At 44.7% G+C, this 15,420-nt stretch overlaps 1 pseudogene; it reads right to left on the bottom strand.

The window, feature by feature from the left end:
• Window positions 1-6,858: 6,858 nt before the first annotated feature.
• On the bottom strand, window positions 6,859-7,314 carry LOC119036784 (40S ribosomal protein S18-like; annotated as a pseudogene).
• Window positions 7,315-15,420: the final 8,106 nt, after the last annotated feature.

The raw sequence follows: 15,420 nt of genomic DNA, 5'->3' as shown, positions 1-15,420 counted from the left end.
TAACTTCATTTGAAAGTTTGTTTGATTGTATTGTGACAGCTGTCTTATCAGTGTGTATTTTTTCCAAAACTTATCAAAATTGGTGAATCTTTGTGCAATCATTTCAACACTGAAGATGAAAGAAAATACGCAACATTTTTGGCATATTATGCTTTCTTATTTTAAGGTAATAATACAACTGTAATGCAAAAAAAGATTTGTGCACTGTATAGTGAAGGTGCTATGACTGATCGAATGTGTCAAAAGTGAGTTGTGAAGTTTCTTGGTACTACTGACATTTTGGCCAAATAATTCTTTGCCGTGGGGCTGTCTTATGCATTGGAAAATGTTTAGCAGCACCCCAGCCTCTGCCCACTAGAAGCCAATAGTGATAGATAGTCAAGATACTGAAAATATCCAAATCAATAAAGTTATTGGTGAAAATGAAAAATGTGTCTTTTCTTTTACAGAAAAAAAAACCCTAATGGACTCTTTGATCAACCCAATACTTCCCGGAGGTTTAAGAATTTTTAAGAAGAAGATCTGGAGTGAGCAATTCCTTTACCCCCCCCCCAAAAAAAATTCCACAGTGGGGAAAAGGATGAGCAGATATATTTAGAAATTTTTAATCCAGGAGCCTCTCCTTCCAAAATGTGCTACCTTGACAACTTCCACACCTTTCCCTGAAAAAGAAGACCCTAACTACATATCGCACAGGATGACACAAATTCTGAGTTTTTAATTGAAGACCTTGTCCTGATATCCAGATGTCTAGAACATCAAGAAATTGAGAACAAATTATATCCTGCACACAGGTCCCCAGCTTCTTACTTTTTTGAAAGGACTGTATGTTATCGTAACACAGGACTGGGTGGGGGGTGTGAGATACATGGAGACCCATTACAGGGCTGAGATCGTGCCACTTGGAGGCACAGAGTGAAAGAAAAAGTTTCTTAGGACCACTGGCCCCTTGGGGACAGCCCCCAGGGAGCCCCGCTGGCCTCGTGGGTCCCTCTCCCACCTCGGGTGCAAACCGGGTGCATCTCCAGGTGTTAAGTTGCTGTTTGTGGAACTCAGCTTGAGCCAACGGACAGCTCGGGAGTGTCTTTGCAATGACGGTGTCCATAATTTTAAAAATAATAATAAATAAATAAATGAAAACCCACGTCAAAGCCATTGCACATGGCCTGAACTCTCAAAAGCAAGACTGAGGCAGGACTGTGCCTGCCTGTTCTCAGACCCACAGCCCCTCCGCTCTACCCCGCTCAGCCCATCCTTATCTTTAGACAACAAGCTGTGTCCCTCAAAAATGTATAGTCTGCAGCTGACCACATTTACTCAGAAGAAGGAATGCTAAGCCCTGGCTCCATGCACTTCAATAGGGGTGACCTCAGGGGCACCCAGAGAGGGTGTGCTTCTGGGGCCCTATTTCCCGCTAAATGCAATGAAAGCCTCAAAGTTTGGGCTAATAAAATCCTCACTAAAAAAACTCTCTCTCTGACCTTACCTGAAGCACTGTGCAGTGGTTTTAAAGCCTTGTGCAAAAGCTTTTCACAGAACCATTAAGTTTAGCTAAAGGGGTGGGGGTGGGGAGAGAGGTGCTTTTCCATTTCAAACCGTGGGAGAGCAGTAAGGAAGCCGCTATCAGCAATGGGAATTAGATTACTGGCTTCTCTGCCAGGCACTGAAAATGGGGAGCAGCCTGGGGTCAAGGCTGTGCCCCTTGATAAAGTATCATAATCACCATGCTAGGCAAGAGGATCATTTTCTAATTAAACTCTCCTTTACCTCCTGGGAGATGCCCTGCCCAGTCAAGAGCCCCAGGACCCAATGAGTCGCACAGCTGTGGGAGACAGAATTGCAAAGAAAAATAACCCGTTGAATGGGACCTTTTGCTCCTTGGAGGGAATCGCAGGTGACGAGCCTTCAGGTGGAAAGCCCTTGCTGAGGCTCAGTGGGTCTCCCGAGAGGGAGGCATCTCCACCCGAGGGACCTCTGCAGGCCCTGTGGCTGCCTCGCCCAGCCTCCAGGCTGTCACTGCATCCAAATCGCAAGGTGGTGTACGCAGCACATTTGAAAGTATGCAAGAACACTGCTACCGCTGGAATTCAAGGGAGAAACCAAAGAGAGTCTGAGGTTCACGGGGAACGTGAGCCTGGAAGGGAATCCAGAGGCCTGCGCTACAGGCGGAGCAACTGGGTGGCCAGGCCCTGGCCAGAGCCGGGCTAGGGCATCTCCGAGACAGAGTCAGGCAACTGTGCAGCAGAAAGGATGTGTCTTTGACCCCCGTGTCCCCCGGTGCCAGGGTTTATGGCACCCTCCCCACGCCCCAGACCTTCTTGTGCCATTTTCTTCTGAGCCTATCTTCTTCCTGAGCAAGACCCCAAGCCCAGAAGGCGCTCCCCTCCTCTGTCAGAAAATAGTCTCTGAAGGTGTATTTTTCCCAGGACTTTATTCTCTGTCAGCAAGCTTTTCTGGTCAGCTACCTGTTACCAGGTGAAAATGAAGACAACTTTCTCTTGCTTCATGTGTACATGTTCACGGGGGCCTTCCTAAATCGATGCCTGAACCCAGAACTGTGGCTCCACAGCTCAAATTGCCAGCACCCCCTCAGACTAAGGAGGGAATTGGCACAGTTGCTTACTGGAACCAAAACGTGGAGCTTAGGCACAAAACTGGGACACATCTGTTTGTCACCTGAACGTAACTGAGCCTCACCTTCTCTTCAGAGCGGAAGAACAGAAAAACTTCACAGAACCTTGCAATTCGCATTAACGCTTGGTGAGCTAAGAGTGGCCAGCACGTTTCAGAAGCAACGACCAGAAGCAATGAAGCAGCCCCGTCTTGCTGCAATCCGCCTTGTCTTGCAAGTCACACTTCTACTTGGGAAGCACAGAAACTCCCACAGACTCAAATCTAGCACAGAAGGACAGGAGACAGGAGGCGGGCAAGGTCCTCACAGCCCCTTCAATCCTCCCCAGCTAGAAAAGAGCAGAAATTTGGCCAATGAGTTCCAATGTTAAGTTCACAAATTCTGAAATTATTCTTTACAATTCATACACATCTATATACTCCCTATTGTATTGTATTTTGGTTCTGGAAAGGTGAGTGTTCTGGGTCTCCTGGTGATTAAGTTGGTGAGGAAAAGGACCATGGTACTCAGTCAGCAGGGAAAGTGTAGAGTTAAAGTGAGAGAGTGAGGAATCCTACCTTGGATTCACAAAGAACTGCCCTGGGGCAGTGATTGATTGCATAAGGTGCTGAGGCACATTTACCAACTGAGACAAAGGAACCAGGGTGAGGGAGGTGGGTGGGTGGATGGATGGACAATGGATAGAAAATGAACGCTGAGGGTTAAAAATAGACCCGGCATCCTCAGCAGACTACCCAGGCTGTGGAGAAGGTGAGAAGATAGAATAGAAAATGCCATCCGACCACCAAGACAGGTTCTTTCTTAATATCAAAATACCTATACCTAAACTACTACATGAGACCTAGTACAGCAACATTGTTAAAAAAGAGAGAGAAGTAGTTTGATTAATTCAATAAGACTTCCCTCTTCCCCTCACCTCTTTAGAATATGTAACAATTTTTCCATGGTCATTAATAAAAATCAAACAAAAGACTATTCCTTTTGACTGGGTGTGAGGCGCAGCAGAGAGGCAGGCAGCAGAGGGAGCGGGAAGAGCAGCGGCGGGAGGTGGCGGGGCGGGGAGCAATGGGAGAGCAAGAAAGTTGAAGGGAAGGCCTCTTGTCCGGTGCAGCCTCAAGATCCCTGAGACGCACAGCTTCAAGGACCAGGTCTGAACCGAGGGGGGCTCTTTAGTGGACAGCCGCCAGTTACTCTGAAACTAGAGGGTGCTGACGCAGTGCGAGGAGCTGAAAATGAAGAGTCCCTAACTGCATTGCTCGGTGCTCTCCCCCCAGCTGTTTCTTCATCCCTCCCATCCAAACAGCATCATCTGACCGTGGAAGCACAAACTGAAAACAAGAAAAATTACTCAAAAGATATACTATCTGTAAGGGCTGATTTTAAAGTATTCAGAATGGGATTGAGTACCACCCACTTCCACCAACGTGCCTGACAACTTCTTGTTTTCTGGGCCCACTCCAAAAATATGGTGCCCTATGAAGTCCTACATTCACAGGGTTTTAAGACTGATCCTTGTAATGTCTCTTTTAGAGTATCTGAATAAATCATTTCTTCTCCATTTCGCGTGCTTAGCAGCTTGAATATCTTACCGCTAAACGAGAGAATCAACTTAGAATGACTGTAGTATACCTGTAAAAACCATAGTTGTATTTAGTATGGAAGCTTGAGTTTGTCTTACAGGAGTGCCGCCTAGTGTCCATTTTTTGAACTGCATCCAATTTTTCTTCAACGGGTATAGGACATAACATTATTTGTTGGGATATAGAAAAGCCTTTCTTTATGCAATGCTGAAGTGTATATGTAGACATGTTTTTGAAAATAAAATTAAGTTGCCATTAGTTTATGTGTATTTCAAATATATCTTCACCTTGAAATAATCCCTGAGACATTATAGAGATCACAGTTTAAAATACAGCAAATCTTTTAAAATTACACATTTACTGAGAAAAATAGCTCCCAACAGACTTTTCAGTCATTAGCATACTGTGCTTAAGCCATAAGAGAAGGTAGCAGTTGCTAAAGAATAGTCTTAATTCCCTAGAGAAGTATTTGTGGGTTTTTCTAGGAAGAAACAGTATTTCTTACAGCGTACATATTAATAATGATGATGATGGTACACTGACTACATGCCTGACCTTGCAGTAAACACATTACCTACATTATTCCCATTTAATTCACACTTAATATTTATAAATTGCTTAGAGCAGCATCAGGCATATAATAAATGACATGTAAGTGATGTTACATAAATAACCTAAATATCTTGGAGCTTAGGTGTCATTATCTGTGTTTACATGTAAGAAACCCGAGTGAACAGGGGTTGAGCACCTTGCTCAGGGTTATACACTCATGGCTGGTGTGTCTAGGACACAGCCCAGGTGCAGCAGACTCTGAAAGGCTGGGCTCCCCCCTATACATGGCCCCTGTCTTCTAGGTCTGCTATAACAAAGTTCCAGAGACTGGGTGGATTCACCAACAGAAATTTATTTTCTCGCAATTCTAGAGGCTAGAGGTCCAAGAGCCAGGTGTTGGCAGAACTGATGTCTTCCGCAGGCTTGCAGGTATGTTGGCAAATCACCATAACTACACCTAGATATCCCTTCTCCTAAGAGGTAACTGTTGTTCTGCCCCATCTTCTTTCTCTGGGTTCCCCTCCCCCAAAGCCATAGTTCGCTGATAACCAGAAGAATCATTTCACCCACGGTACAGGCTTCCTGGCCCTGACACTCTTTGCTGTGACCAAACACGTCTGATTTATGTTATGCACTCACACCTCCGCATTTACGTTGAGTTGTGATTTTTGTTTAACAGACACATAACCTTCAAAGTAGCCTGTTTATGTAGCTATGTGCTGCTTCCAATAGTACGTGCCGATTCACAAAACATTTTGGAAATTCTTTATTACAGTTAATTGCAAGGCTTATAACATATATTCTTTCGTCTATCCGATCTGAAAATTATTTTCTTTAAAAAATTTGATGACCAAGAATAAATGGCTAAATGAAATTCATAGCTAAAGTGACTAGATAATGTGGAGAATGTGCTTGTTACAACCACTTTTTCACCCAAAATGCCCATAAAGCACTGAGGATGAATTTTTAAATGTACATGGCTCATAATACTAGTTCTGAAGGTAGAGTAAGAATTCCTATTATATTTGAGGTAACACCAATGCTACACTAAATGTGCACCATTGGTCCCAGGGAGATCGCTCAAGACAACTGCTTGGACTAAAATCAGGGGTACAGGACTAAAATCAGGGGTACAGGACATAACAGAGGCTGGGGCTCTCAACTCAGTCCCCGCCCCACATTCGAATCAACACCCTTCGAACCTAGCAGGGGGCACAACTTTTGGAACTGCAAGACCTATAATAGAATTGTCAGCACAACCTGGAAATAACTGCACAGATTGTGAGATAATCTATGGAACACTGTAAGTTTTTATTTAACACAGAAAATTAAAGCAGGAGCCATAAGCATCTCGACATCATGAGGAAAAAAACATCATTCACCTCCACTCCAAGATCATGTTTCCCCATCTATTCCTGAATAGAATATTTATGCAAAAAAATCAGGCTTTATATTTTGTAGATATGCCATTTCTAAGAAATTTGTAAAGTACTTGGCATAAGAAAAGTTCTCATAAATGGTAGCTATTGTTATTAAGTTTCCTATCACCTATGCTGAGCTGGGTTGAAGTACAATCTTATCTCTGTTCTTGAGAGAGAATATGTCTGGCCACAGAGGTGCCACCACAGCCTCTGGAGAATGTGGGGCCGTGTTCGCACTGACAGGAACTTGGTCTCCTCGGGCCCTGCTGGGGAGATGCCACAGGGAGGAGAGAGAGGAAAAGCGCTCACGGTTTTCCCCACTCCCGCTGCCCCCCACAGGCCCTGGTGCTTCCTTGGGTGGCTCCACGTGGCACAGTGAGCCCCCTCCTCTGGAGACTTGTGGCTCAGTCTTTCTCTTTGGAGCCACTGCTGCCAGGAGGTCCCATAGTAATTCCCTTCAGTCATTTTTCCATTAGTTGTTCAGATTAAGTTTGACGATTACATCACTACATGCTTCTCAAACCAGAGGATGCACAGCCCCAGTTCTGTGGAGGGAGAATGTGAAACAGTATTTCCTACACCTTTCTGGAACATCAAGTTTATTACAAGATTTGGGAGAATCCAGTACTTTACTTTTGTATAAACTATTTATTAACAGACAAGGCCTATGTATTTATCTCTCCTTGGACACACCTACAGTGCGACCCCGGTGGCCTGTGGTCTTGGTGTGCTGGCCTTGATCACGAAGGCTCCAGAAGTGGCAAGGCCCTGTGTGGGCCCGAATTTTCTTCAGCTGCTCCAGGTCTTCACGCAGCTTGTTGTCCAGACCATCGGCCAGGACCTGGCTGTGTTTTCCATCCTTCACGTCCTTCTGTCTGTTTAAGAACCAGGCTGGACTCATACTGGCATGGGTTCTGCATAACGGTGATCACCCACTCCACCTCATCTCCTGCGACCTCTCCTGCCCTCTGGGTGAGGCCGCTGTCTGCTTTCTGCAACAGCCCGTGAGCACATCTCCGCCCTGCACCCTTCACCACAGTGACGGCAAAGGCTGTTTTCCATCGCCTATCAATATTGGTGTTGAGTACCCACAAATGTGCCGGAACTTCTCAGGAATCACTAGAGACATGGCTGCAGGGGCGTGTAGGCCTCTTGTGGAAGAGGAGAATCCAGTACTTTAATGGGAGCCACCCCCTCTCCCACACACAGGGAAGAGGAGCAGAAGTGGGGAGAAGGGCCCCAGGACAAACAGTTCAGTCTCTGAAGTTCCACCCAAGTAGGGGTGGACGGGTGAACCTGCAGTGAGGGTGGCCCCTCCTTTTGTCCCTCAGGGAGCTCCAGGCCATCCTCCAAGCTCATCGGTGTTTTGGGGATGATGCTTCTAAAAGCCACAGAGATTCCGGACACCCTCCTGGTCTGGATCCCATGTGGAGAACGCTGGGGCAGTCTGTACCTCCATCAGCCACCGGAAGGAGTCCTGTCACCCGGGCGTCCTTCACACTATGCATGTACTCCTTGCATTGCTCCCGCTCGCAGTTGTTTGTGCCCAGCCTCTGGCCAATCTTCTGAACCATGTGGCCAGACTCTCTGGAGCTTAGCATCTTCTAGTTCAGCATTTTAAACGCAGGGTGCGTGGCCTGGCCCACAGTCTTTAACTATGGCCCTGTCTTGGTCATCCACAATTTATATTGGACTTTACTTGGGTCCAGATACCATGCTGCTTCTTGGTGCACAGCCTACAGCAGTGATGTCCTAACAATAAAGTTCAAGAACCTCCTAGCCAACCCCTGCCAGCCCTGGCTGTAGCCAGGCTGCCCAGCATGTAGGAAGTTTTCCTTGTTGGTTGCCTCTGCAGTTCTGCTGCTACTAAAGGAGGGGAAGTCCCAAGGGCCATGCTGGGGGGCTAAGCAGTGGTGGCTGCCCTTAACTCCAAGCTGGCTGGGGACTGGCAGGCTCTTAGCCTCCTGGCATGATGGCTGAACCTTGTGAGGTAGGGAAGGACCGCCTGTTGAAGCCCAGGTAAGGGAAGGGCCTTACTGTGATGGTACAGCCTTCCCCCTTAGGTTCTTGGTGCTCAGAATCAGGTATGTGGCCAACACTCTGTCATACCTCCTGCATATTATCCATATCGTGGATCTGGTCCCACTCAAACCCCAGCCTCATCATTACCTTGGTCACCAAGGGGTCCACATTGTCATTGCGTGGCTCACTGTAAGGTCTGAGTTCCTCCTTCTGTCCCACGTTTAGTTCTGTCCCTGGAGTTGCGAGTTGAGAGTTACTGATTTCTTGAAGAATTTTTCACACTCCAAAGACAAGAAATGGGGGACATGGCAGTGCCTGCTCAGTATCCTCTGTCGTAGCTCCCAGAATTCCTCTCCTGTGGAAGGCAGGGTCCCAGGGACCATCTTGCACAGCAACACCCCCAGGCTTCATACAGTGGCCCTGTGGCTGTCATAGGTTTGGCGCAGGAAGAGCCCTGGGGTGGCATAAGGGAGGCTGCGACTGCACATGCTCAGCTTATGGCCAAAAAACTTGGTGCCAAGACCCAAGTGTGCACCTATGACTCTCAGCGAGGCATCAGAAAGCATGTTCTCCGGCTTTGGGTCCCAGGGGATGATGCCCCTCTGGTGGCAGTAAAGCACAGTGGCTACCGGCTGCTGAAGCATGGCCCGGGCCCCATTCTCAGTCATGCAGCCATGGCTCTGCAAGTAATAGAACGTGTCTCATTTGCTTACATGATCCATAACAGGGAATATGTGTCCTTGGTGTCAATCACCTTGGATAACTTTACAATATCCAAGTGATTCGAGGCTTCATGCGGAGGACTTCTTGGAAAAGCCTGAAGGAGCCCTGCTGATTAACAGCTTTGACAGCCGCCTCCGTCCCCGCCAGACTGTGCCAGGCCAACCTCACTTGGCAAAGGTTCCCAGGCCAGTCATGCTCAGGAGCTTGTCTTAGCCAAGCTGGGGCTCTTCAGCAGCAGAGACGGCTGCAAAGCCATGAGACATGGTGACCTGCTAACCACACTAATGGACAATAGTAACTATTAGGTATGTTAGAAAATAACACTCATTATACTAACTATGCTAACTAATACTAACAATGCTAACTATGCTTACTAATGCTAGTAAATTATAGCAACTATACTATGCTGATACTAATAGCAACAATGCTAACCATGCTTCCTAACGATGCTAATAAACAAAGCTAACTATACTAATGATACCCGTACTAACTATACTAACAATGTTGACAATGCTAAAATTTTTAAACAAAAAAAATGAGAAAAAGAACAAAAAAAATAAGAAAAGAAAAAATCGAGAAAAAGAAAATGTAAAAAGAAGAAAAAAAATCAGGGGAAAAAGAGTAAAGACAAAAGAAAGAATAAACAAAAAAAGAAAACAAGCTAACTATTCCAAGTTCAACAGGGGACCACAGATCACCTCCCTGGCCTAAAAGGACAAAACCTCAGTCCAGCCAGGACCTCATACAGGAGTTTTTTGTAATTCTATCACGATGGTACTTTATGAGGTCAGAGCAAGATACAAACCATTGCAGCTGGGCATAACCCACAGTGGTTTTCTTCATTTTTGGTGTCAAGACCCTTTCACTCAAAAAAAAAAAAAAAGAGATTTTTATTATGTGAAATATTAAAGGTTGATATTTACTTTATTAGAAATTAAAATCTGACCCTGGCCAGATAGCTCAACTGTTCCTCTTTCTCTCTCTCTCCCCCCACTCCCTCTCTAAAACCAATAAATAAAAAATTATTTTCCCCCCACCCCAATAAAAATGATTTAAAAAAATTAAAATCTGTAGGATCCTGCAGTGGCCTTTTCACTTATAATTTAAATATCTGTAATAATTCTTGTCTATTAAAAACCTTATAGTGGCTACACTTAAAATATTCAATTTCTGTTCCTTAAACTTTGGTCTCAAAATGATGCTAAAACTTAATATCACAATGCCAAAGGAGTTGGACCCAAAGAGGAACACACCAAGGCACATCATCATTAAGTCACCCAAGATTAAAATAAGAAGATAACCTTAAAAGCAGCAAGAGAAAAGGAGACAGTTACCTACAAAGGAGTTCCCATCAGACTATCAGCTGATTTCTCAAAATAAACCTTACAGGCAAGAAGGGGCTGGAAAGAAGTATTCCAAGTCATAAAATCCAAAGACCTACAACCAAGATTGCTCTATCCAGCAAAGTTTTCATTTAGAATGGAAGGACAGATAAAGTGCTTCTCAGATAAGATCAAGTTCAAGGAGTTCATCATCACCAAGCCCTTATTATATGAAATGTTAAAGGAACTTATCTAAGAAAAAGATTATCAAAAATATGAACAATGACAACAAACTCACAACTATCAACAAATAAACCTAAAAAAATAGAAAAACAGTGAATACAAAAGCTAAGCAAACATCTAGAACAGGAATAGACTCAGAGAAGTGGACATTACACGAAGGAATTTCAGTGGGGAGCGGGGAGGGAGAAGTAGGGGAAAATGTACAGGGAAGAAGAAGCATAATTAGTAGGCATAAAATACATGGGGAGAGACAAAAATGGTATAGGAAACAAAGAACTCAAAGCAAATTATATGTACAACCCATGGACATGAACTAAAAGTGGGGGAAATGCTGGAGGTTGGGGAGCAGGATTGAGGGGGGAGAGAGGAGGAAAATTGGGAAAAATATAATAGCATAATCGATAAAAAGTACTTTAAAAAGAAAATGTTCTATTGCATAAAGTACATTATTAACATCTATAAAACCGAGAGGAGGTAGCTTTCACCATATTTTTGTCAACAAGATCATGAGCAAACCTTGTTATCACAAACCTTGGAGACCAGAGGATTGTGGAGTGGTGTATTCAAAGTGATGAAGGAAAAAAAACTGTCAAACAAGAATCCTACATCTGGCAAAACTATTCAAAAATAAGGGAGACATTAAGACATTCCCAGGTAAACCAAGCTGAGAGAGCTCTTTACCATAGTCTTGCCTGGCATGAAGGGCATTCTTCACATTGGAATGAAAGGACTCTGGACAGCAACTCAAAGCCTTATGAAGAAACAAAGATCTCTACTCAAAGTAAATTTGTGGACAATTATAAAAGTTAGTACTGTTGTAACTTTGGTTTGTATCTATGTGTTGTGTTCTTCTTGATTTAAGAGACTACTGTAATGAAGAAATAATTGTTAGTCCATGTTTTGGGACACAATGCATAAAGATGTAATTCTGTGCCATCAGTAACTGACTGGGTGGGGTTAGAGTTGTGTAGGAGCAGTGCTTATGTGTTCTTGAGTCAAGCTGGTACAAATTTACATGAGTGTTGTAACTTTAGGATGGTAGGTATTCAAATGACTAAAACATACTTCTTATATATGAGGTCTGTCTGACAAAAGTCCAGCCATGGTTAATATAACGAGAATGGTTTGTGTAACATTGATGTAACCTGGCAGCCAAGGAGAGTGGACTGGGATGCACATGGGTGAACAATGATGACTTCGTTGCACTAGTCAGTGGGGTTGGTAGACACCATTGAGTGAGCATGTGTACCTTGTGGCTGTCACATTCAAAATGACTGAGTGAGTAGAGCAATGAATCTGCATCCAATTCTGTGTTAAGCTTGAACAATTCCTCCACAGAAACTGCTCAGGTGATTCAGAAGGCTGCAGCTATGGGTGCCTGGTGACTGGTAGCTTCATCACAACAGCACACCTGTTCATGCATCATGTCTCATGCAGAGTTTTTTGGCAAAACATCCAATCACCCAGGTGACTCAGCCTCCTTACAGCCCAGATTTGGCACCCTGTAACTTCTGGTTTTTCCCAAAATTAAAGTCCCCTTTGAAAGGAAAGGGATTTCAGACCACCAATGAGACTCAGGAAAATACGACAGGGCAGCTGATGGCAATTGGGAGAACTGTGTGAGGTCCCCAGATGTCTGCTTTGAAGGGGACTGAGGCATCGTTTTCCTATGTACAATATTTCTTGTATATTGTATCTTCTTCAATAAATGTCTCTATTTTTCATGTTACATGCTGGATAACTTCTGGACAGGCCTTGCGTATTTTGTGTGCATCTGTGGTTCCTGGCTCATAGCTCCCAAAATCCTGGGAATTTCCTGAGCAGTAAGAACAATGGGATCATCTTTTCTTATAATATTTGGTCTCTTGTCCTCAGTTCTTGAAATCAGAACCATAAAGGTGAAAAAAGTTTCTTGTTAGTCATAATAAGCCCCTTTCTACAACACCTGGGTTTATGTTAAGAAGATGACTTTTGAAAATCACCTAAGGATGAAAGGGTTGGTTGCCAGGGGAACCAGTCTTGAATAGAGGGTTGAAACTTTCAGTCCTACCCCCTGATTTCCAGGATGGGGAGGAGTGAAGGAGGTTGAGTAATCACCAATGGCCAATGAGTTAGCCAGTCACCACTGTGTAATGAGGCCTCTAAGAAACCCAAAAGAAAAGGGTTCAAGGAGCTTCCATGTAGGGAAACCAGAGCTTCTACATGCCGCAGAGCCAGGTTCCAAACGCCCCAGGGACAGAAGCTCTTTTGTCTGGGAGCTTGCTGTACGTCTTGCTTCATCTGGCTGTTGATCTGTATTCTTTAATATTCTAAATAATAAAATGGTAAACTAGTAAAAAGAGAGAGAGAAGGAGAAAGAGACTGTCTAAAATTACCAAATTATGAAATTCTAAGTTTTCACAAATTCTGTTCTATTTATATATTTCTATATTTTATAATACATATTTATATTGTATGTGCTTCATATAATAAATATATTCACAATATATGTAATGTATGTATTTCTTTTAATATAATATATATTTATTTTTTACATATTTGTTTAAAATATACAGTCATATCTAATTTATTCTTATTTATTTATAATGTTTAAGATTTTATTTATTTTTTAGAGAAAAGGGAAGGGAAGGAGAAAGAGAGGGAGAGAAAGCTCAGTGTGTGGTTGCCTCTCTCACAGCCCCCACTGGGGACCCCGCCCACAACCCACGCATGTGCCCTGACTGGGAATTGAACCTCGACCCTTTGGTTTGCAGGCCGGTGCTCAATCCACTCAGCTACACCAGCCAGGGCTATTTATAATGTTTTATATAACAAATATTTGTTATATAATACTGTTACCGAACAAGAGGAGGTCCGAGGGAGGGGCAATACAATATTTGGCCCACCTAGGGATGCCCAAAACTGCTATACAACAGGGGCCCCTCCCAAAAACAAAATACTAAAATCTACTGGGCCCTTCTGTCCACCGCCAATTGGAAAGACATCTCTTAATGCCAGAGATTTGTGAAAAGGAAACAAAATGTTTATTTAATGCTATCCAGGCCTAATGCCACCCCTAAAATATCAAAGTCCTTTAGGTTGTACACCTACACCCACACAGTGCTCCCTTCTCCCACTGTCCCAACTCCGGGTACTGTAAATCAGGAAAAGAGCACATGTCTGTGTTGCAGGCCGCTGGCACCGTCAGCTGTGTCACTGTGCAGGATCTCGAGTTAATCCAAAGTACTGTGGTACCCTCTCATGGTCCACTGGCAAGAGTCCTTTGTACCCAGTTCCAGTCAAAGTCTCTGTTGCTTTTCAGGCCCCGCGGCCAAAGGGGGCACCCCAAAGGTGCGTGGGCCTCTTCTACCAAAGCTGCAGGAGTCCGCACTCCACCAAAAGCATGTGGCTTTCTTCTTCACCTGGCTGCAGGATCTCCATTCTGGCAAAGCTGCGTGGTTCTTCCCTTTCACCTGGGAAAGAGGGGGTCCGCACCCTGCCAAAACCACGTGGCTCCCTCTTTCACCTCACCAAGAGGGGGTCCTCACTCTGCTGAAACCGGGTGGCTCTCTCTCTCATCTGGCCAAGCGGGGACCCTTCGTGTCCTGGAGCCAGTCTTTTCCAAGCTCCCACACAGGCCTTCTCACTCCGGAGCCCAGACCCTAGTTTCATTCCGAGTCCAAGCCCTTCTCACTCAGGAGTGCAGCCCCTTGTTACAGCCTCCTGAGTCCAAGCCCTTTTCACTCAGGAGAGCAGCTCTTAGTTTCCATCTTGAGTCCCAGCTACTCCTCACTCAGGAGTGCAGCCCCTAGTTTCCATCTTGAGTCCTCCTAGTTCCATCCTCAGTCCCTGCTACTCCCTTCTCACTCAGGAGTGCAGCTCTTCGTTACATCCTGAGTCCCAGCCACCACCTTCTCCCTCACTCAGGAGGGTAGCCCCTCATTCCATCCTGAGTCCTCAAGCCCTCACTCCAAACTTGGCCACAGTCATTTAACATATCTATGAAACCAGTTAAAGGTTATAGATATGTTAAATAATCATTCCAGAGGTTAGCTGCAAAACTGTTGCTATGCAAAACAGCTCTCAATGGCCTGGCTCCATTCCTTTCTTCCCCCTGGGGGGGGGGGGGGGGTGAGGACATCTTACATGTCTCTCCAATATTTCTATACACTTTGAATTCTGGACACCATTCCAAATCTGGTTTTTTGGGCCCCCCCCCCCGGCTGCACCCTGTATCAATACTTTCAATATGAATACGTATGTATATAGATTTATATGTATAGATTACTTACAGCTTTCTACAAATGGAATTTACTCAAAGCCAATCATTTCTCCTAGTAATTCTGAAAATGCTGAGGTAGGTAAGCACTGGAAGCCCTGATGCTCTTTGCAAAACATGTAAAGGACTAAGGAAAACATGATTAAGGCTCCTCAGTTCCTGCCATTGCTTCTATCTTTGTCCCCTTTTCTTTCTATTTTTGGGTAACTAGCTCTCCCAGCCCCTCCCCCCCATATTTTAACTATGCAAGAAACCATAAGGCTTACAAAAACAGTCCTCAGAAAATGCTGTGCTGTTGTAATGGTTTTCTGGGCCTCATACGAGGGGCACGTAAAGCAGAACAGCCCCCACATTCGAGTGTAACTAACAAAGAGAACCACAGGAAGAGAGTCCTGCTGGCCCTGCCAATCCAGCCAACCCGGCCCTGGGTGGAGGAGCCTGGCCTGGTCTGCCCCGCCCCCCCCACCCCACCCCGGTTCAGGTCAGCGGAAGGAAATCTTCCAGCTCTATTTGACACCATGAAATGAATTTATTCATTCACACAGCTTACAAAATTTATATTAACCAAAAAAACACGTTATGTTACAGCAGGTGTTTGCAATTTAGCAACATTGCGTCGGCAAGTCCCGGGGTCCACAGGAAAAATAACGTCAGCCAGATCAGCGGT

This window comes from Artibeus jamaicensis, unplaced genomic scaffold (assembly GCF_021234435.1).
Source record: "Artibeus jamaicensis isolate MK-2021 breed Jamaican fruit bat unplaced genomic scaffold, CSHL_Jam_final scaffold_286, whole genome shotgun sequence".
Lineage (NCBI taxonomy): Eukaryota > Metazoa > Chordata > Mammalia > Chiroptera > Phyllostomidae > Artibeus > Artibeus jamaicensis.
Note: the sequence above shows the minus strand (reverse complement) of the source record. Positions and strands in the feature narration are given on the sequence as shown.